A 24509-nucleotide genomic window follows, 5' to 3' on the forward strand; every position below is an offset into this window, starting at 1 on the left:
CTATAGAAACACCATGCCTCCTTCTGTGTTGTCTCAGAAGAGTTTTAAAGAAGACAGTACCTTATTTTTGTGCCCCTCTTAAATCTGATCTGTACTTAACCTCTTCCCAAAGAGTTCCATGTAAAATCTCCTACAGGACATAACACACTCTTCAGAGACGGCTTTTGACCACAAAGCTTATCATAGATAGAGTGACTGTGTATCCTGGTTTACACCTGTTGAGCCAATATAATTATTGCTAGCACTACTTTTCACTCTCACATTTGTCCTTGGGTAACAGGTAGTGGTAACTGTTTATAAATAATAATAAATAACCCATATTGAAAGTTTACTATTTGTCATAGACTTTGAGATGATTTCACATATAATCAGTTCTTCATAATAACCCACTGAGGTAGGTATTTTATTGTCTCTGCTGGTGGAATGGCATAGCCTATTCTGAATAAGCAAACATGATCCAGACAAAGGTCTGATTCTGTAACTGCATACTCTATGACACAGGAAACTGTTTTCTTATTTGCTGATCAATATAATTAGCTTCCTTTTATTTAATACACTACAATATTACCAACAATTTTTTTATTATTCTTACCTATATAATTATGTGTATTTATAACTATGTTTTAAGAGACAGGAAAAAAGAATTGTTCTGAACTAAAAATCAGCTATGCTGCAATTCATAATGTTAATATTATTCTACTAATGAGAACTATAATTTATTGCATGACTGATTTATGCATGGAACTGTACTGGGACTTTTCTTGTGTTATGCTACTGACCCTTTAAATACTTATGAGTAAAAATATTTGAACACCATGAATGTATATGAATTGCTTTAGCCATTAGCCCTAAATTGGTCCACAAGTTTAAAATGAAGATTATGGAATTGAATCATTTCAGTAGCCCTATCCAACTCTGAAATTCTATGCCAAATGTTGTTGCGAGTAACTAATTATTAGAATATAAGATATAGAATCTGACTGCAAAGGAAAATTTTGTGGAGTAAAAGAGACTCCCCTAACTCTCTTATTTATATTGTTTGTTTTGTATTGAGTGCTCAATAAGGGGATATACTTTATATACTTGCTAACCTTTTGTTTTCTCCTTTTCATAGGTCAAGAAGAGAATTTGGATTTGATCAATGTAAGTTCAACTCCACTATGCTACAGAGAGCATCCTTCTCTGAAATTGTAGATTATCCTAATTTAGAAATTTTTGTGAAAATCAATATTAAATAGATAATCCATAATACTCACTGATACTCAAATTTGTTTCACCACTGTATAAAGAATATGGCTATAAAAACACATGTCACATAGGCATTTGGCATAGCAGTTAAGATACCAATTGAAACACTGGCATCCCATACAGAAGTGCCTGTGTTCAACTCCCAGCTCCATTCCTGATTCCAGCTTTGTGCTAATGCATGCCCTGGGAGAAACAGATGATGGCTCAGGTTATTGTGCTCTTTACACCCATGTGGGAGACCTGGATTTCCTAGTTCACAGCTCAAAGCTGTCTGCTGTAAGCATCTGGGAAATGAACCAGCAGATGGAAGGTTCTCTCTCTCTCTCTGTCTCTGTTTGCCAGTCTCTCAAAAAAGATAAATAAATAAGTATTCAAAAACAGTTATCCAGTCTCTCAAAAAAGATAAATAAATAAGTATTCAAAAACAGTTATAATACTATTATTTAGGGGTCACTGAAAGGAAATTCCTTGTCATTTTTTTCAAACAAAATATGTGGAAATTCTTACTAAGGCAAAGTAAGTTTGGTGTGCTGCAGAGAACAAGTTAATTGTAAATTTGTGCCTATACCCAAAAGATAATTACAATTACATTGATGATACAAGAATATAAGTGCACAAATATGGATTCCATATTATAAAATTATAAAACACCAACTTATATAGTAGAATTTAAAGAGTGATTCTGAACAAGGCACTCATATCAATGTCATGTATAGTATCTTTTAAAAACTTAGATGCCAGGACCCTATCTGCATTGACAAAATAAATTTCTGCAGTTGGATCCTAGAAATTTGTATTTTTAAAACTCCGCAGGTGACTCTCATGTGCCCTATGGATAACAACCAGTGGATTAAAATACATATAGAACGTATTAACATGTCAATTTTGCAGACTGAAAAAGAAGTTAATTGAACCAGAAAATTAAAAATGATTTCCTAGAAGGGATGAGATTTCAATCAATGTCAGATATGGACAAAGGTAAGTGAAACATATTTTTCTTTGTAATTTCAAATAAAATCTTGTCTTTGGAGTTTTTCTCTGCATTTCAGATTCCTAATTATATTTGTATGGAATATATAATAAAACTTCTAAGAATACATGGAAGTGTTATTTTCTAAAATATCTATGTTAAATATAACTTTGATATGGCTACATGAAAATCAGGTTAAAAATCCTAAAAGTTAGTATGTTATTATAACTTTGTACTAGTACCCATAATAAGAAATTTAATCCCCACCCATAAATGCAATTTAGACTTCAAATTACCAAAGGGCAGGATCCATGTTTTTATTCAAATTTAGATCCTGAGATCTTACAGGGATAGTGTCCAGAATATGCACAATAATTATTTGCTGAATCCATAAGGTATCTGGATTTAATTGGTTTATTCAGTCCACCTTGCTTGGGATGCAGATTTCAATGCCCTCTGTTCAACAGATCAAGTATTTAGCTTTGAAGATTTGTTTGTTCATTTATTTGTTTCTTGATCTGGAACCAATGGGCTGGTAAAGACTTTCAGAATCATTAGCTTGTAAGGGTGAGAGTTTAGACTTTTTGTTTCTAAGGAAAAAATAATTGAAGGGAAGGAAACAAAGGTGGAAGGGAGGGGAGTGGGAAAGGGAACAAATGAGCCGCAGGCATCTTAACAGGGGAGTTCTTCCGCAGCAGTTCCCTAACAGCTGATAAATCCCTGTTCTCAGAACAGTCCCTCCACAGGGAGCAGCAAAGCCTCCAAACCGCTGCCAGACCAGGAGTGAGGCTTCCGGAGCTTCCCAGAGCTTCCCAAAACTCTCTCTGCTGACCACCCTCTCCCTTTTTGTGTGAGACCAAGCTGTTTCGTCATTGCTTTCCTTTGGGTTGTTATTAGAACTTTAAAGGAAGCTTTGGTCAAAAGGATCACAATCTTTATCTTATGCTGCATCATGTATCCCCAGGACCAGTCAAGTCAAGTTGCCTTAGCTTTTGTTATTATTGCAGAAAAAGATGTCAGAGGTTTATCCTTGAGTATAATTTTATAGTACTTTTGAGAAGACTTTAATCCTACCTAATAAATGCAATTTGGACTATAAACTACCAAAGGGGAGGATCCACATTTCATTCAAATTCAGATTCTGAGCTCCTAAGCAGAGGGATTCGTAACTATGATGTGTACAGTAAACGTTCGTTGAACAAATAAGGCGTTACTTTTAGAGTTTCATAGAATTTACTTTTAGAGCTTCATAGGGGAAAATAATAGGAAGAAGAAAGAATAAAAAGAAAGCATGACACGGATTGGAAAAGGGTATGGTGTGCTGATGACTGAAAGCTTTGATAACTAAATAAAATAAAGGTTGTTTCCTTTTTTTTTTTTTTAATGGAGGGTGACATTGTGGCATAGCAAGTAAAGATGCTGCCTGTGACACCAGCATCCCATATGGGTGTTGGTTTGATTCCTGACTGCTCCACTTCTGATACAGCTCCCTGGTAGTGCACCTGGGAAGGCAGCAGAGAACAGCCCAAGTGCTTGGGCCCCTGGACCCATGTCGAAGACCTGGATGAATCTCATGGCACCTGGCTTCCACCTGACCCAGCTCCAGCCAGTGCGGCCATTCAGGGAGTGAACCAGCAGATGGAATATCTACCTTTCTCTCTCTCTCTTCTTTTCTCTCTCACTCTACCTTTAAAATAAATAAATCTTTTAAAAAATAAAAGCTTTGGTACCATGCATAGATGTGTGTAGGATTTGGATAGTAAGGGAGGAAGTGGGAGGCATCATACAGTGCCTAGTTATGGACTTGTAAAACATTTTGAGTGTGAAACAGCTTTGATAATCAAGACAGGCACTTAACTGGTATCAGGGAAGCAGCAGGTAAGATCAAGAAGACGGAGCTGGAGCAGAAACTGTTCTATCAGTATGGGATGCTTGCAAGCTCAAGTGCTACCTGGAGAAGTCCTGGTTGCTCACCTCCATTGATTGCTTGTGGTTAGTTGATGTGACATGCTACCTTAAAGGAGCTGTCGGTGAACTCTTGAGTCCATGCATCTTGTAATAGATGCATGGAATTCATAACGAGATCAAGCCTCAAGACTTCCACATTGCTAAGTGGAAACAGCAGTAATCATATTGGCTGCAAAATAACCTAGGGAACTGAAGTCTTGAGAACGTCTAGTTTAAGGAATATATCTACTCGTCCACTAATGAGTGGCTGGCTGTTGAGCCTCCCTCTCAAGGAGCTGATTGCCTCACTCCAGACAAGCCTGATTAGCATCAGGGTAAAACATACCTAAATAAATAATCCCATAATTCTTGATAAGCAATGATTGAACAGGGACATGTCTGACATAGTTTAATTCACAGTGGTATACACAAAAAAACCTGCCAATAAAATGAATTAACATGTTAAGGATGTTTAAGTGTGGATCATCACGTCGAATGGTGCAATTGTCATCTCTAGCACAGTAGTCACTGGTATTCAGTCAGTGGTGTGCTGGGGCTGGCACACACAAGCTTATGAAATCTGAATCTCAACTAGGTGAGAACTTTAGTGAGTCTGTTTATACCATGGAATTTGGGCAATGTGAGAAGCAGAGCTTATTGCTTTTCCTTTTTCAGAGAGCCAGTGAGCCAGTTTACCAGCACACCACTGAGTTACATGCACATTCTAGAGAAAAGGACGCAATATAATTGTATGCCACAATAATTAGGGATGTCTCAGGCTGAGTAAATATTTGAAGAATACAGTGCTTAAGAAACAATGTATTTTGTTAGACTGTCAAGGCTGAAATCTGTTATAAGCTATCAGTTAATGGAAGGTAACTATGCCTTCGCCGCTCATCCTCACAATGAGAATGCAATACTACTACCCCACAGTTTTGTTTTGATGACTAACGGAATTAGTATAAGTGATACACTTTAAAAAGTGCCTGAAGTGCTGAAGGTGTTACCTTAAATATATCCTATTTATATCAACGGGATATGAGACTATACAACTTTTTACAGTCTTCTAAAAGACTTTGCCTAATTTCAGTGTTATTTTCCTTTTTGAGCTTTTATATCTTTTAGAAGCCCATATTCGACCTCCACAGGTTTTCTAAAGATTTGTTAAGTGAAAGCACATCAAATCACTTTGAAATGGATAAAACACTATGTAAATGAAAGGTGGAATAATTATGTTAAAGGCATCATCTTGAATTGTCTTTATACTGCATCTTTGAAATGAGCATCGGATTTTTCTCTAGGCAGTTACTGCTCCTACAGAAACAAACACAGATGGTGCCCAAACTTCCTAGTGAATAGTTTTAGGCAACATCATTTATCAAAATACCACAGGTCACTAAATGCACAGACTCAAAACAAGCCCACCTCTCAGTGTCAGGCTAGCATGGTAATTTAGGCAAATAACCCTCTGTTTGATAGTTCAAGTGTTTTCTGATATGTAAAATGCATTGGCACAACAAACAGAAAGTCTTACATGTAACTAAGGTTTATAAAATAGGATATTAAGATTGTAGTTTTGTAGAGAAAAAAAGAGTCAGTTTGTTTTCTTTGGTGAGCATTTCTAGCCAAATTTCAAACTAATATTGTTGGTTTTAAGTGTAGATGTCCCTATTACCTATTGACCTTCCCTCCAAAGTAAAGAAATGGGGACACATGTCTTAAAGATACTTTTTAGACCTACTAAGAACCCAGTCTTCAGGGTGCAAACTTCCTTGGTTCAGTGAGAGAGTCCTGTGGTTTCTAGAACTTAGCCTCTCCTAATTGAGTTTTGTCCTTGTTCTGAGCCTCTTTGCCCTTGAACCCATTTCTTGCCCTTCCTAACTCAGCGAAAGGAGAGGAATCCCTGAGGCTTCCTCCCCAGAGCTGTTCCAGCTGGCGAGTAGCTGGCTTCTGCGCCCAGGGATTCAGGGCTGGAGACACTGGCAGGTAATTGAAGACAGAAGAAAGCAGAAGACAGGGCCGTTCTCTCAACGCTGTCTTTGCCTCCTGCACCTTCTTTGGCAGCCCCTATGTCTTCCCTGTACCACAACCCACTCACTCCTGCCACAGTGTAGCTCCTACCCGGAAACCAAGGCTCCTATCTAGAAGTCACATCCCCTTGTCCTGTGTCTTTTCAGCCTGGAGTTATGGCCTGCTCCTGTTATGGATTTCTGAGCTGTCACACCTTTCTCTGGTTGGTCTCCTTTCTTTCCTCAACTGTTTGCTGCTTTACCAATTGTCTGTTTTATAATTCTCCCATTTAAATACTTCAGCTGAATTCTGTTTTCCTTATTGGGCCCTTATTGAGCCAAGCTCTGACACAGGCCTCCTCCTCATAATGAATTCTTGGCAAAGCAACATTGTTGGAAGCTTAGCTCTTCACTACTCAGGGTAATTACCTTAGAAACCCTTCGAGAGCATGCAACCGCTGTTCTCTGCGCAGCGCTTCCTTGTAGTTAAATGATGATTCTACCTTGAGCGTTCTCTGTGCCGTGGCCTTGAGATAGAAGCAGAAAGTATTTTTATTTCTGCTAACAATGAGTATTTTTAAAGACATTCAACCAGTACCCATTATTGTTAACCCACATGGTACCTCTTCTTCAGGCCCCATTCCTCACATACTTTGCAGGGAGTTCATTCACAGCTAGTCAGTCTATCAAATATCGGAGCCCTGCTTCCTATGTAACAAACGTCTCCAAGAACTAGTTCCCATATGCAAGGGACAGGAATGAAACACAGATATGTTATCTGCAACCACTCTAAAAAGCTCTTCCTTCTTGTTTTCTTTCAAAGAAGGATAGTTGTGTCCACAAAACAACTTCCTATCTATCTTAAAAATTTAACCGAGCTTCAAAATGCAAGGGGTCTTCAAAAAGTTCAGGAAAAATGTATATTATGAAGACTATTCTTGGGTTTCAAAAAAATTTTACACCAAAATAATTGTTTTTTTAATTCTATTTTCCATGAAATTTTGAAGTACATACACACACACACACACACACACACACGCTTTATATCCTGAATCCAAATGTATGGGGCTGTCATTGTGGTGCAACAACTCAAGCCACCACTTGCAACACTAGCATCCTATTCCAGAGTGCTGGCTTGGGTCTTGGCTGATCTGCTTCTGGCTCAGCTCTCTAATATGCTGGGAAAGGCACCGCAAAATGGCCCAAGTACTTGGGCCCCTGGGCCCCTGTCTCCAATGTGGGAGGCCAGCATGGACTTCCTGACTCCTGGCTTCAGCTTGGCCCAGCCCATGCTGCCACAATCATTTGGAAAGTGAACCAACAGACGGAAGATCCCCCCCTCTCTCTCTGCCACTATTCCTTTCAAATAAAATAAATATTCTTTTAAAAAATGTTGGCACTAGATTTATACATCCCATGGGTTTTTTAAACCTGTTTTGGATTTTGCATACTGACACATACATTTCTACGTTTAAAAATATAATATTTTTAAAGGTTTTCCATAAGTTTTTTCAAACATCCCATCCTATTGTATGGCTCCCTCCTCCTGAAATGATGTGCTTTTTCTTTTATGTTTTTCATTGTGTTATGAATTCTCAGCCAAAAAAAAAAAAAACCCACATCTTTCAAGGAGCGCTTCCTCAATTCTCCCACTCAGTCTGGGCTTGTTCACGCTCTCACAGTGCATGATATGAAATGATACATTTATATTTCTCTGTTTCACATTGGACTCTAAACTCCTTAATGAAAGTGCTATATTTCATCTCTGTACTCCTAGTGCCTAGTAATTTACTTGGAATTTAGGAATGCTTATAAGTGTGTGAGTGTGTGTGTGTGTGTGTGTGTGTGTGTAGAGAGAGGGAGAAACTTTCTGAACAACAAAACATTCCGAAACTCTCATGTTGCACAAAAATTAGTACTAGAATGATGAAATATGAGGTTTTAAAGTTCTTTAGTACTAGAAATATTTTGCTAAGAAAAATACAGCTAGCAATTTCACAAAACTCCCATAAAAATATTTCTGTCTTTGGTGAGCAACATTAAGATGAACCTAAGGAAAACAGGCACGTGAAGGGAACGATAGCACTTTAACAAGGTTAGCACAAAGCTGCTCAAATGTTTACATTTTACCATTCTTCTCTAAAAGCTGCATCCTCTTCTATGTTTGTCTTCCTAAATTGAAACCCTTATTTTCAGTGTCCATCTAAATATATTCTCACTGCCTCCACCATCAATTAAGTAAATGCCATGTCTCTAACTCATTTCCTTTCAAAAGGATGAGCTCAGCCGCGCTCTGTGTATTCCATTTATAATGGCTCTCTTTGTACATTTTGGTCCATTGCCTCCGGTGTCATTTCTCATGCATCTGTTTATTCTGCCCAATTAGATTCAGAGCTGTGCGGTCAGAGGTACTTTTTCTTTTATATCTTCTCACAGCATGCTCACAGCATAGGTTTGAGAACTAAATGTCTTCTACATTTCACCAATATCTGTGCTGGTATTTTTAGTTCCTTTTCAAATGAACGTACTGGTGTTCTCACTGTGTAGAGGGAACCACGTGCATTTGATTACTCACACAGGGCATAGCTCTGGGATGATTTTTTTATTCCAGATCAGAGATTCTGTGGGCTATTTGAGGAGCACAGGGACCCCAGGACTCTTTGTCATGTTTCTTTAAAACCAGGAATATCCTTAAGCTTCTCCTACTAAGGGACTCACTGTTGCCCTGCTAACAGTTTCTATCATTGCTAATTCATTCTATATCAGAAAATCTGTTCATTTCCATCATAGTATTCATGATGATTTATAATTATACACATAAGGGATGACAGAATAAGTTAGAAATAAATAAAAGTATCCATGTATAAAATATGTAGTATAATGATGTACAAAAATCTACAAAATAACCCATATGCATGAGTGCATATATGTGTGTGTGTTATGTTTTCATTTTATCTTCACCTCCACAGATTTTCTTCACCACTAAACATGCGAGCCTTTCTGAAAGCCTGGCACATAGTAGGTACTCACAAATATTGGTTGAATAAATAAGTGAATGAATTAATCTATGAGAACAAATAAGTATTTCTACTCTTTGATTACCAAACAAAAGTGTATGGGAGGGCTAACATTTTGGGTAGCAGGTTAAGCCACCACCTGCTATGCTAGCATCTTATATGGGTGCCAGTTTTGGCTGCTCTACTTCCAATTCAGTTTCCTCCAAATGCACCTAAGAACTCAGTGTAAGGTAGTCTAAGTACCTTGGCCCCTGCATCTACATGGGAGACCTGGATGAAGCTCCTGGCTCCTGGCTTCAGCCTAGCCTAGCCCCTGCCATTGTGGTCATTTAGGGAATGTGCCAGTGGACGCAAGATCTCTCTCTCTCTCCCTCCCTCTCTGTAACTCTGCCTTTCAAATACATAAGTCTTTTTTAAAAAAATGTTTAGAGGTGAGAATTTGAAGCAGAGTGGAAAACGAATCAATTTTCTTTTCACTATTCTAAAATTTCATAGGTTTATCAGGATTATAATCTGTCTCTTTCCAGACAAAAACTCCCAGATTCCTCTGTTTTTATCTGAAAAGAAGAAAGGCAAAGGCCAAAAAATCTCTACTGTCCCCTGTTGGTACTATCCATCAATAAAAACTACAAAGATTTTATTTTTAAAAATCCAGGGATTTCCAGCAAAAAACCTAAACTGACTGCACATTCCTGCATTGACTATTACAAATTCCTAGTTTTTTTTGTTTGTTTGTTTGTTTGTTTTTTTACCAGCACAGCCCTGTAATTGTCAGAACATATCTATAACATACACACTAGTGTTTACCTGAATAAAAGATACTGGTGATTAAGAAGAAAAAGTGGGTCATAAATACAGGATTTGGTCATGGATGTGGTGGACTGCAAGGACTGTGACCTAGACTGTCTGGTTCAGGTCTTGGTTCCACTGTTTTCTAGCTGTGAGGCTGTGTGCAAGTTATGAAATCTTACCTGCTTCTATAGTCTCCTTTGTAAAATGGAGATTATAATAGCACCTAGTCCACAGGACTTTTTTTTTAAATGAGTTATTTGAAAAAGCAGAGCAACAGAATTAGAAATGCAGAGAGAGAAAGAGAGAGAGAGAGAGAGAGAGAGAGAGATCTCCAATCTGCTGGTTCACTCTCTCAGTGCCCACAACAGCCAGGGCTGAGCCAGGCTAAGAGCTCCATCCAGGTCTCCCATGTGGGTGGCAGAGACTCAAGGACTTGAGCCATCACCTGCTGCCTTCCAGGATGTGCATTAGCAGGAAACTAAATGGGAAGCAGAGGTAGGACTCCATCCCAGGCACCCCAATGTAAGATGCAGGGATCCCAAGAGGCAGCTAAACTGGATGCACCGCAACACCCACCGAGGGCTTCTTTATTAGGACTAGATCAATCAAAATATGTAAAGCACTTGGAATATTGCCCAGCATCTAGGAAGTGCCCAGTAAGTGTTCACCATATTCTTATTCTCCAATATGCGATGTAGGCACCCTAAGTAGCATTTTAATCATGCTGAATACCCACTCCATGTCCTCTTGATAAACAAGTGTTCTTTAATTTTGCCCCTAACAGAAAATGTTTCCATGTATATCTTTCAAATACCTAACAGTGAAGATTACTCATTCATTCAGTTTCTTTCATGTCAAAAGTCTGTAGAATTGTTCATAACAATCAACTTTTTAGTACCCCCTAGCTTCACTCAGGAATCTCAACTGACTTAACAATGATTTTCAAAGTTATTCACCTGAAAGATATTTATATTCCCCATAGTTTAAATTTCTTTGACTTATCAGAAAAAGCATTATGCGGGGGAGCGCATCGTGGCACAGCAGGTTAAGCCACTACCTGTGATGCCAGCATCTGTTATGTGCACCTATTTTTGTCCCCACTGCTCCACTTCTGGTCCAGCTCCTATTAATGTACCTGGGAAAGCAGTATAGGATGGCCCAAGTGATTGGGCCTGTGCACCCATGTGGGAGACCTGGAAGAATCTCCTGGCTCCCAGATTTAGCATGGGAGACCAGGAGAAGCACCTGGCTCCTGGCTTTGGATCAGTGCAGTGCGCCGGCAGCAGCGGCCATTGTGGGGTGAACCAACCGAAAAGGAAGACCTTTCTCTGTCTCTCTCTCACTGTCCACTCTGTCTGTCAAAAAAAAAAAAAAAAAAAAAAAAAAAAAAAAAAAAAAAAAGATATGTCTTTACCCATCTTTGTAACTTGCCTTTCAAATGAACAATTACATCTCTAATCAAAAAAAGAAGAAGAAGAAGAAAAAAAAAGGAAAAAGCATTATTGGAGATGTCATTGTTGTGCACTGGATTAAGTTGCTGTCTGCAATGCCAACATATCAGAGTGCCAATTCAAGTCCCAGGTGCTCTGCTTCAAATCCAGCTCCCTGCTAATGCACACGGGAAAGCAGCAGTTGGGGCCAAAGCACTTGAGCCCCTGCCAACCATGTGGCGGACCCGGATGGAGTTCCTGGCTCCTGGCTTCAGCCTGTTCCATCCATTGCAGTTGCAGCCATCTGGGGAGGGATCCAAAGGAAAATCTCCCTGTCTCATTCTCTCTCTCTGTCATTCTGCATTTCAAAGAAAGTACTTGTTTTAAAAAAGGCATTATTAAATTTTACATATATCTCAACACCCTCCATCTTACTGCACCCTTTCCCACTTGTTTATTCTTTAAGAATGTGTGTATACACACACGTATATATATAACGAATATTTAGTTTTATTCTAGTACAGGCATTACACCGGGGACTCAGTGAAAAAAAAAAAAATTGAAAAACGGCAGTGAGCAAGACAAAGTCTCTGTTTTCATGAAGTCTAGACCTTTGAAAAGATTTGAAACAATAAACACATTACATTTCAATTACAAACTGAGATAGTTCTTATGCCTTAAATAAGCTTGAGCCAGAATAATGGGGGGTGGGGAGTGGAGAGGCTGAGGGCTGGATTAGGCCAATTGCAGAAGGCCTCTCTGAGGAAGTGACATTGAACACATGAAGAAAGCAAAGAAACAAGCTGTTCAGATTTCTAAGAAGAGAAGTGCTTCCCAGGCAGGAAGAACAGCAGTGCAGGAGCTGCGCTATAGAGAAGCACACATACTGTGCTATACACCGCTGAGTCGGGAGCTGGGCACTGGTGAGCAATGGGGAGAATGGCCTGCGAAGAGCTTGGGGGGACAGGTGTTTCTCCCATCATTCAGTGTTTTCTGACCTGGACATTCTCCAGGGCACTGTGGAAAGGTATGTACTGAGTTGGATTTGTGGCACAGAAGGTGCCGCCACTGTTTGAGATGCCAACATCTCATATCAGCATGCCAATTCGAGTTCCAGCTACTCCCTTCCCATCCAGCGTCCTGCTGATGGACCTGGGAAAGCCGCAGATGACCGAAGTACTGGGGTTCTTACCACCAATGAGGGAGACCAAGGTGGAATCCCAGGCTCCTGGTTTTGACCTGGACCAGCCTGGCTGTTGCAGACATTTGGTTAGTGAACCAGTGGATGGAAGATCTTTCTCTCCCCCACCCCACTTCCTCCCTCTGTGTGTTTGGGGGGAGGGAGAGACTCTGCCTTTCAAATCAATTAATCCTTTAAATATTATTTAAATAAAGAGGGAGTATGAGACAATAATACATGGTTCAAAGATAACCATGGTTGCTATTTAGAAAATGTGTGTGAAGTAGTAAGACTAAAATAAATAACCTTGCAGAATAAATGAAGTTAAGATTATGCAAGCCTGATTGGAGTACTTCCAGTTAAAGGTACTTGCAATACAAATGTAAGCGTTAGCAATGTATGTATGGAACATCGTATATGCGAGAGGCCTAGAAGAAAAAATAAGAGAATTTCATAGTACATTGGATTGGAAAGGGAGAGACCATGTTTTTGGATAATAATTTTATTTATTGAGAAGGAAAAAAAAATGAGGAAGTAGCAGGAGTTCTGTCTTGGTAAAGTTAATTTCATGATACTTACGTGACACCTCAATAGAGATGTTAAATAGGCATTTGGTTACACTGATGAGAAGTTGCTGTATAAATGAATCAAAAATAGCCTCTGTGTATTGGACTCTCGGTTGCTTTTTCTTCTCTGCAAGATGAGACTTGTTTAAATAAAAAAAAGCCCACCAGAGGAAAAAAAATCAAATTTTTACACATGCATTTATTTGTGACATAGCCTACCTACTGTCTATTTTAAGATAGGATTATACTCTGTCTCCTGCTTCGATACAAAAACGGTGTTAGAATGTCTACCGTCTTCTCTGTTTATGTCATTTTTCCATATTTTTGCTTTGCCATATATTATTATCTGATAGAGTGCTAAGTAAATATTTTATAAATGACTGAATAAACAAATGCATGAATGGACATTATGACCATATTAGGATTACTATGGAAAACTGTAGTTACGTTTACATGGTGATAGAAGACCTCAGGTGGTTGGGGAAAGTTAGGATATTTTTGTTTTCTTGATGTTATGACTGTCTATTCCTTCTTTTCAATGAAGTTAGATCGTACTCTACCCTAAATAAAAATATTGGAATATTGGGCTCATATACATTGTACCACAGGAACTATACAGATAACAGAATATGAAAATATGTCAATTATAAATGCTGCTAGTTTCATAAAATCTCAAGATGGAATAACACTGAGGACTTATTAAAAATTTATCTCATGGGGCCGGCACTGTGGCATAGCAGTCAAGGTTGCCCTCTGCAGTGCCAGAATCCCATATGCTTGCTGGTTTGAGTCCCAGCTGCTCCACTTTCCCATCCGGCTCTCTGCTATGGCCCAGGAAAGCAGAAGATGGCCTGAGTCCTTGGGCCTGCACCTGTGCAGGAGTCACAGAGGAAGTTCCTGGCTCCTGGCTTCGGATTGGCCAAGCTCCAGCTGTTGCAGCCATTTGGGAGTGAACCAGTGGATGGAAGAACTCTCTCTTTCTCTCTGCCTCTGCCTCTCTGTAACACTTTCAAATAAATAAATAAATCTTAAATGTATCTCATATCATTATAATAATTTAATTATACCTCTTTAGAATAAATTTAAAACAAAGAAAAATGGTATTTTTATTCGATTCTAAGACCTGAATTTAAGTCGCCTCTGAGACAACTTTCTGTTCTTAATTACAACCTTCTTTTTGTGATAACAGCACTGTTAGCTTTTGATTTTCATTAGGGGGACATGGCTGTTCCAAACACATTAGGAGTTAGATCACTGTTTCCATATGTTTTTTGAAGATACTTGTTCATAATTCACACATTGGCAATTAAAAAGAAAAAGAGAAAAACTAACATTACAGAAGTCTATGACATCTATATTATGGAATGTAATGACTAAGATATAATAAGTGTTCATAAATACTTCATTGCAAAACTAAATAAATGCAATGAATAAAAGATCATGGGTGTTAACTGAGTACAAACTTAAAACTGCAACGGATGGTGAAGCACAGAAACATAGAAGCATAGAAACATAGAAGCATAGAAACGGATGGTGCAGCATAGTTAGTTTCCTTAACTATGAACCAACACTGGTTGTAAGACACATTACCTATTTAATGAAAATCATTCAGTAGAAAAGATGAATAATCAGTAATTTTATATTGATTATGAGAAGCACCTCAGGTCAAATTTTAAAATTAAATAAGTGCATCTTAGAAATGATTTTTTAAAATCCTGCATCACAACTAATACTTGAAAAGAACTCATTTATATTGCAGACAGGAATGGTTAACAAATGTTAGAGTTCTGCATTTATGTTATGTAATTATCTACAATTATAGATAATTACATAATAACTTCCACAAACATGTTTTATTGACATTGATGTCTGTTTGTGAAAATACTGAGCGAGGTTGGTCTCTCCTTTGAGATATAAAAAGTAAATTTATAAACTTGTATATGGAAATCCCCACATACCAATTTATTGTTGCTATAAGTAAACATGTCAAATGACTTAGTATTTATAGAAAAATTTCACTTTCATTTTTCAAGGATCTTATTCCTTAAAATCATAAGAGCAAATTTATGAAGAAATTATATATATTTCAATGCATATTCTATCTGTCCTTTCTTGCTGAAAACTTAGACAAAGAAGAGCCCAAATATCTAGTAAACTTTACTGGTTCTTAAAAACTATAAAGTGGCCGGCGCCGTGGCTCACTAGGCTAATCCTCCGCCTTGCGGCGCCGGCACACCGGGTTCTAGTCCTGGTCGGGGTGCCGGATTCTGTCCCGGTTGCCCCTCTTCCAGGCCAGCTCTCTGCTGTGGCCAGGGAGTGCAGTGGAGGATGGCCCAAGTGCTTGGGCCCTGCACCCCATGGGAGACCAGGATAAGTACCTGGCTCCTGCCTTCAGATCAGCGCGGTGCGCTGGCCGCAACGTGCCGGCCATGGCGGCCATTGGAGGGTAAACCAACGGCAAAAAGAAGACCTTTCTCTCTGTCTCTCTCTCACTGTCCACTCTGCATGTCAAAAAAAAAAAAAAAAAAAAAAAAAAAAAAAAAAAAAAAACTATAAAGTGAATATTCCTGGTTAGTGAAGGTAATGTTGTAGATGCCAAAGAACTTTATAGATTTTCTAAATAATTTAAAATCCATATTACAAAAGGGCATATTGTTTTTCTAAAAGTTTTTTTTTCGTTAATTGGAAAAAGAGAGATACCCCATCCACCACTTCACTCCCCAAATGCCCACAGCTGCTTGGGTAGGGCCAACCATAGACATGAGCCCAAAATTCAATCCAGGTCTCCCACATGGGTGACTGGGACCATCATTTGCTGCCTCTCATGTGTGTATTAGCTATAAGCTTGGCCAATCACTACCCTAAAAGTCATATTCTTCAAACTCTGGAGTTCAAGAAACAATAATCATCTTCCTAATAATGATCAATAAACATGTATGGAATGACCACTCCATAATTACTTAATTGTATTATTTTTGCATATCCATAATAAGGCCCATTTGTGAGAACTTTTAAAACTTCATAGAAGGGGCTGGGACCAGTGATATTGCACAGTGGGTTAGGCTATCATCTACACAATGGGTCAGGTTAGCATCCCATCTGGGCTAGGGTTTGTTTCCCAGCTGCTCCACTTCCCATCTGGCTCCTTGCTCATGTGCCTGGGAAAGCAGCAGAGGATGGCTCAAGTCACTGGGCCAATGCACCCACATGGAAGACCCCGAAGAAGCTCTTGGCTCCTGGCTTTGGCCTGGCTCAGCCGCAGTCATGTGGCCACTTGGGGAGTGAACCAGCAGATGGAAGATGTCTCTTTCCTTCTCTGTAACCCTGCCTAAACAAAAAAAGCTCATACAAAATGGGAATTAAAGGTATTTATTTTGGTGCCATAAACTTGATATCCATGCATAGTTTTGATAATATACATTTTCATTAACTTTTCAATGACCCATTGAATGCATTGATTTTAAGATTTTTGCAGCAAAATAAGTTTATCTTATAACTGTATTTTCCATAAACTTTAAACATCAGCATATAATTTTTATAGTTATATATAATAAAATATCCTCTAGATGTGAGAAGTAGACCATGCATCTTTTTAGACTCACAAAAATAACTACAGAAGAAACAGAGTAGTTGTCCTCTGTGGGACAGACACATGCTGTACAATGTGGCCTGGAAGCCATCTGTACACTCCTCTAGATCTGTGAGCTAAGGACTCTGGACACAAAATGTTTTAAAGCACATGGTACTCTAGGGCCTTGTTTAATGTTCAGTGTACAAAAAAGTACCTGTGTTTACAGTACCTTCCATCTGCTAGTTCACTCCCCAAATGATCGCAAAAGTCAGATCTGGGCCAGGCCAAAGTCAGGAGTAGTAACTAAATTCTGGTTTCCCATTTGGGTAGCAGGGGCTCAAGCAATTGAGCCATCCTCTTCTGCTTTCTCAGGTACATAGCAGAGAGCTGAGTGGGAAGCAGAGGCACCAGGACTCAAACAAGCAGTCCAACATGGGATTCTGGAGTCCCAATTTCCAATTTAATGCACTATGCCATAATATCCCTCCCTGAAATCGATTTTCATATGAGGCTTAGTAGTTGGTTCTGAGAGCAATTACAGAAGTAGATTAGAACATGTGTGGTAGAACATGATGGAATTGTGTAAATATGCCTACTTTGGAGAAGTAAATATAACTTCTAATAATTTCTATTTTAAAAGTATTCTTGGCACATTTAGTGTAAAGTTCATGGGGAAAGGCATTAGAAGATAAATTTTTGTGCAAAAATTTGAAATCCTTGTATTTAATGGATCATCAACAACTTCATAAAAATTCCATATTATGAAAATACTTTACATAAAAGTCAAAACTTTTTGTACCAAAATAAACTTGTAATTCCATCTTTAAATTCACTTTTAGAAGTACTATCTTTCAATGAATTCAAGCAAATAATTTAAATATGTAAAATCCTCAGGTTAAAGACTGCAGATAATAAGGGAAATAAACAAATAAGGAAGTGATGCCCGATATTCTACTTATCCAAAGTAAAGATGAACTCCAAAAAATTTATCACATGAAACAAACAAACATGAGGCTGCTGTTACTGACAGGATGGTGATAGGCATTGTCATATCTTTTAATATTTTGTAAACTCCCGAGATGTTCCTTGATGTATATTCTACACACTTTAGGACTTCCCACACACATTAAATAATTTAAAAATAGACACAGTTTGACTTCAATCAGATGTGGGTTTGAATATTAGACCATGTATGGAAAAGTTATCTAACATGTCTAAGTTTCAGTTTTTTCATCCATAAAATTTTAGAATTGATAACATTAAGTGTGACAGTGCAAAGAATGCATTTAGCTCAATACGTAGCACAACCCAATTAAATGGTATTGATTTATTTCATAACTAGAATTTAAACATTCTAATTTTTTTAACTTGTGAAAGCACTGTTCATCTCTGTCTTTGTGCAGAACTTTTATTAATTCCTTCCACCAGCAATCTAACCAGTATGTACTGAATATATCTTAAGTATAGACTACTATTGCAGAGAGTAGGGAAAACAAAGTTGAAATAGATATGGTATACTGGGGCCAGCGCTGTGGCACAGTGAGTTAATGCCCTGGTCTGAAGTGTCAGCATCCCATATGAGCGCTGGTTCTAGTCCCGGCTGCTCCTCTTCCGATCCAGCTCACTGCTATGGCCTGAGAAATCAGTAGAAGATGGCCCAAGTCCTTAGACCCCTGACCCATGTGGGAGACCAGGAAGAAGTTCCTGGCTTCTGAACTGCTTAGCTCTGGGCGTTGCGGCCATCTGAGGAGTGAACCAGTGAATGGAAGACCTCTCTCTCTCTCTGTGTCTATCTCTGTCTGTAACTCTTTCAAATAAGTAAAAATAAATCTTTAAAAAAAAAGAAATAGATATGGTATACTCTCAGCTTATGGTTCATTGGAGAAATAAAAGTAATACCATATTATAACCATAAGGAAAATATCCAATAAGGACACACATCAACTATAGAGCCCTACATAGAGGCTAATTCTGAAAGGGGCAAAGAAATGCTTTAGGTTAAGGGATTCTGGAAGGGAGAATTGGAGACTGTCTCGAGGAAATGTTTAGAAGGAATGGTTTAAATGACAGGAATATTATAAACCAAAGGAAAGATATCCAAAAACAGAATATTTTCAGGGAAGTAGAATTGGTTTACAGTTTCTGTTGTAAAAAGAAAATCATAATTAGAATGCAGAGCCTGAACAGATTTGTGAGGGCTGAAATACTTAGTGAATAACACTGGATAGGCAATGGTAATCCAGTGAAAGTGAATTATGGGTACATTTCAGGAAACCTAACCTGGAATCACCTCATAGTTTGTTTTAGAGAAAGAAAAGATTGGAAGCAAAAGACGAATAATGGGCAGGCATCTGGTATAGGGATGCCTGCATCCCATATCAGAGTGTCTAGGTTCGAGTTCCACCTTCAGTCACAGTTCCAGCAACCTGTTGATGCATACCCTGGTTGGCAGCAAGTGTGGACTCAAATACTTGAGTCCCTGCCACACATAAAGAATCAGATTGAATTCCTTGCTGCAGGCTTTTTCTTGGCCCAGCTTCAGCTATTGTGGGCATTCGGGAAATGAACTAGCAGAGAGAAGGTTAAATGATAACTTACCATTTAATGATCTTCAGACCTTGTGTTTCCATATCAAGAACAAGAATATAACTTAATTTTTGTACTTTTGTGAAGTAGCTTCAGCATGCAAATGGAGATAACCAAAGTTAAACACTTTAACTCAACTGAATGAGCCATAAACAGGTCTTGTTTGTGAAAGTAGGAAGACATAAATGAATATGAGAGAAGGACTTGAAAATAACTAATGTAAAGCTGACTTTGCCGTTTCTTGTGTTTTCTGATATTGACTGCCATCTTTCTTTAGTGTTTTCTATTGTCATGACAAATTCCTATCTCCACTCATCTGATCCCTGACTTGTCTATTAAAGGAATATTTTCTTCAAATCATTTCTGCAACATGTGGATGAGTAGATAGAGTTCAGCATGAGAAGAAGAAAAACACATTTTTTTCAGATTATTGGTCAATCTCAAGATGAGAGAGTAAATCACTTTGGGTGAGTAACTATTGTGTTGACTCTATACTCCTTCAAGTCAGATAAGTAAGAATAATAAATAGGGTCCTAAGAAAAATGTAAAAATCAGACTACCTAAGGTCTCAATATTGTTCTGTGTTATACAAGAGTAGGACACTATGCAACAAATGGAATATCTTCACATGTTGAGTTGGTTATAGGTGTTGAACATGACTATAAAATAAAATTTTCTTTATCATTAACTGTCCCTTTTATAATTTTGTAACAATTTTTAATGTAAACAAATTTCATGTATTTTTATATACAGATTTAGGAGCATACTGAAGCTTCCAACTCTACATTCCCTCCTGCCACACTCCCACCCAACCTCCTCCCTCCTCTTATTCCCTCTTTTTTAAAAAATGATCTTTTTTTTTTACTTTATTCTCATAAGATTAAACCTACACTATGTAAAGAGTTCAACAATAGTATGAAGGAAAAAACACTGTTTCTCAACAGTAGAGACAAGGCCTGTAGTCAATCATTTGGATCTCAAAATATTAATTTCAGTTCTATACATTATTCTTTTGGTACTCTATTTTAACACATATCAGGGAAAACATATGGTATTCATCTTTTTGGGACTAGTTATTTCACTAAGTGTAATGGTTCCCAGTTGCATCCATTTGAGATTCTTGAGTTGTTAATTTTCAACTTCATTGCATTATGATCATAAAAGTGGCATGCTCATGGTATGATTTTAATTTTTTTGAATTTGCTGAGACTTGCTTTATGGCCTAGCATATTCTAGAGAAAGTTCCATATGCTGATGAAAAGAATATATATGCTACAATTGTGAGATGAAAGGTTCTATAGATATCAGTTAGGGCCATTTGGTCCATAGTGTAGATTAGCTCTGTTGTTTTCTTTGTTGATTTTCTGTCTGGTTCATCTGTGCATTGATGAAAGTAGGGTGTTGACATCCCCCCATTACTGTTGTATTGGAGGCTTTCTCTCTTTAGGTAAATTAACATTTGTTTTAAATAGCCAATTACTTGGCATTGGGTGCATATACATTTATTATAGTCACATCTTCCTGTTGAATTGATCCTTTATTCATTACATAATGAACTTGTGTTAACCATTTTTGTGTGAAAGTCTATTTTGTCTGATATCAGAATGGCTACACTTGCTCATTTTTGCTTTCTGTTATCATCTTTTCCATCCTTTCACATTCAATCTTCTTATATTTGTTGGAGTTTTTTTCCTATAGGCAGCAAATAGATGGGTCTTGCTTTTTAATCCATTCAGCCAGTCTGTATCTTTTAATCAGAGAATTTAGGCCATTTATGTTAAAGGTTACTATTGATAAGTATTAACTTGGGCTTGCCATTTTTCTGTAAATATTCCTATGTCTGATTTGGATTTCTTTTATACTTTTACTGGGAGATTTTATGCCTTCACATTCTTTTATAATGATGAGCATGTCTCTGTGTTTCTATGTGTAGTATATCTTTAAGCATCTTTTGTAAGGTTAGATGAGTGGTGACAAATTCTTTCATTTCTGTCTGTTATGGAAGATCTTTATTTCAGTTTCATTCATAATGGAAAGCTCTACAGGGTAAAATATTCTGAGTCGACTTCTATTTTTTTTTTCCTCTTAAGACTTGGACTGTCTCTCCATTCTCTTCTAGTCTATGGAGTTTCTGATGAGAAATTGAGAAATCAGCTTTAAGTCTAATTGGAGATCCTCTGAAAGTAATCTGGCATTTCTCCCATACATGTTTTAGAGTCTTTTCTGCATGTTTTACTGTTGAAAGTTTGACTACAACATGTCATGGTGAAGATCTTTTCTGGTCATGTCTACTAGGAATTCTATGTGCCTTGTGTAATTGGATGTCCCTTTCTGTCTCCAAATCAGGAAAGTGTTCTACAATATTTCACTAAAAGACCTTATAATCTTTTCTCTTTCCACATCTTCAAGAACTCCTAAGACCCGTATGTTGGGTCCTTTGATAGTATTCCATAAATCTCAAGCATTGTTTTTAATTTTTCGAATTTCTTATTATTTCTTTTGGTCTGACTTACTTCCAAAGATTTGTCTTCAGCTCAGAATTCTTTTGTCTTCCTCACCTAGTCTGTCTTTTAAGGCTTTCCACTTTATTTTTTATTTTTCATATTGAATTCTTTATTTCTAACATCCTAGTTTGATTTATCTTCAGAATCTCAATCTCATGGGAAAAAAATTCCCTCTTTGTCATGTATGGATTTCTTTAACTTCTGAATTTGCTTCTCATTGCTTCTGTGCAATCCTCTGATCAATCTTTTGTATTCCTTTACCGGCATTTCATTAATCTCTTCATCTTCACATTCTAATATTGAAGTGTTGTATTCTTTTGGGGGAATCACATTGTCTTCCCTATTCGTTTTTCTTGAATTTCTCTGTTTTTAGGCATTTGTGTAAATACTTGATTTTCTCTGCTCATAGATTTTTATCTTTGAACTATGTACCTGTGGCTTAGTTAAGTGGTCTTTCATTGAATACCCAGAGGGGTGTTTTGGGTGTGACCAGGGAGCTCTGGTCAGTGCTAGGGGGCAGGGGGAACATGAGTATCAAGGGTGACACACAGTTGAGTGTGGTGGATCCCTAGTGTCAGAAGGGAAGGGTATGATCACCTCTGTTAGCACAAGTATACTCTCAAGTCCTGTCTTCCAAGGTGATCAATGCCTGGGGTTAGCCCTCAGTGGGTACAATACTCACCCATGCTGGCACATGAACCAAACAAAGGGCTTTGCAACCCTCAGTTTGAAAACAGAACCTTCTGCAATGACCCACCCTAGGCTATAAAGGAGTTTTAACCCCATGGTGTCAGATACAGGGATTGCTCATAGACCCTGCTACACCCTGCACCCTGTCATGAAGTCAGAGTTCCCACTTTCACAACATGCAAGGCTCCCACTGTCATGGTGTACAGAGGTGCCACTGTGCCCCACTAGCCTATCCCATCCACAGAGAAAGCAGAGATGTTCCCAGAGCCAGCTGCCTGTGGGTGGTGGGTGCTCTGCCTTGGCAGTTTGAGCTATATAGCCTGTGATATGTTGAGATGATGGGGGAGCCTCACAGTCCTACGTGGGTGCATAGTCCCCTCTCAACTCTCACAGCCAGACTCAAAGTCAGTGGGGAATGCTGATTTTCCCTCTGGTAAAATCTCCTGATCACATGTGTGCACAAGAGCTACTGCATCTACTACTGGTGTCAAAATGGCACCTTCTCCCCTCCAGTTGCTGGGCGCCCTGATGGAGAGCTGATGAGAAAGAAACATGCTTTTCATTTGCTGGATTAGGTGGGCAACCTGCCCCCCATTAAAGCTCCAGGCTGGGCTCAAAGACAGCATGGTCCACAAGGCTCCCCCTCAGGCAAGATCACCAGTGGCACAGTCCACAAGGCTCTCCCTCAGGCAAGATCACCAGAGGCACAGGCTGCCACAGTCTGCTGTCACCTTGCTCTCCAGAGCTGGAGTCTCCTTTAGCTCTCAGCTATGAGGGAACGTGTGTGGTGCCCATGCTTGTTGCTGCATGTCTGCACCTTCCACACTGGTCCACAGTGTCCCTCTTTCTTCTGTAGAATTTCCACTGAAAATTTCTCTCCAACTGTCCCCTGGAAATGCACTTTCTACACTTTTCTTCTAGTTTTTCCCCTTAATCTAAAGCAGTTTGTCTTTTCGCTATTTAGCCATCTTGGAATCCTCCTTATTGTTAATATCTTAAAGTTTATTCTCTGTTAGAATGACTTATTGAGTACTCTCCTACAGCACTTTATTTTCTACATTTTAACCTTTTATGGAAATATTTAAATCTGCACTGAGAGAGAAAGATATAGCATAATGTACACCATATACCCTTCACTTTAATAAGTAACATTTTGGGGCCGCCACTTAAGTAGAGTAAGCTTCCACATGAGGCGCTGGCATCCCTTATGGATGCCAGTTCGAGTCCAGGCTGCTGGACAGCCCACCAACTGGAGGCTCCAGCAACTTCTGCTCCAGCTCTCTGTTGATGGCCTGGGAAAACAGTGGAAGATGGCTCAAGTGCTTGGGTCCCTGCACCCATGTGGAGACCTGGAAGAAGCTCCTGGCTCCTGGCTTCTGATCGGCCCAGCTTGGTCCATTGCGACCATTTGGAGAGTGAACCAGCAGATGGGAGACCTCTCTCTGTCTGTAACTCTGCCTCTCAAGTAAATAAATCAATCTTTAAAAACATAAGTAACGACCGGCGCCGCGGCTCACTAGGCTAATCCTCCCCCTTGAGGCACCGGCACACCGGGTTCTAGTCCCGGTCGGGGCGCCGGACTCTGTCCCGGTTGCCCCTCTTCCAGGCCAGCTCTCTGCTGTGGCCCGGGAGTGCAGTGGAGGATGGCCCAAGTGCTTGGGCCCTGCACCCCATGGGAGACCAGGAGAAGCACCTGGCTCCTGCCATCGGATCAGCGCGGTGCGCTGGCCGCAGCGCGCCAGCCACGGCGGCCATTGGAGGGTGAACCAACGACAAAAGGAAGACCTTTCTCTCTGTCTCTCTCTCTCACTGTCCACTCTGCCTGTCAAAAAATAAAAAATAAATTAAAAAATTAAAAAATAAAAAAAAGTAACAACATTTTGTCAAATGTTCCCAGTGTGTTATTATTACTCTCACTCTTTATTGGACTATTTTAAATCTAATATCAAATATGTTATTTTGAAAATAATTCAGTATGCAACTCTAATTGACAACTATT

At 38.9% G+C, this 24509-nt stretch overlaps 1 protein-coding gene across 10 annotated transcripts in view; it reads left to right on the forward strand.

Annotated features, from left to right (window-relative positions):
• KHDRBS2 (KH RNA binding domain containing, signal transduction associated 2) overlaps positions 1 to 24509 on the forward strand; it is a 702022-nt gene that overhangs the window by 665451 nt on the left and 12062 nt on the right. For 4 of the 10 annotated variants that reach the window (XR_011388991.1, XR_011388995.1, XR_011388998.1 and 1 more), the window contains exons 14-16: positions 1115 to 1143; positions 2140 to 2226; positions 19658 to 19783. The gene's annotated coding sequence lies outside the window, so the exon portion shown is untranslated. Of the gene's footprint in view, positions 1 to 1114; positions 1144 to 2061; positions 2227 to 3704; positions 3744 to 6342; positions 19784 to 24509 lie in introns of those variants that run through there. The other 6 variants (XR_011388993.1, XR_011388997.1, XR_011388994.1 and 3 more) reach the window with 5 other exon arrangements.

This window comes from Oryctolagus cuniculus, chromosome 5, assembly GCF_964237555.1.
Source record: "Oryctolagus cuniculus chromosome 5, mOryCun1.1, whole genome shotgun sequence".
In the NCBI taxonomy this organism is placed as follows: domain Eukaryota; kingdom Metazoa; phylum Chordata; class Mammalia; order Lagomorpha; family Leporidae; genus Oryctolagus; species Oryctolagus cuniculus.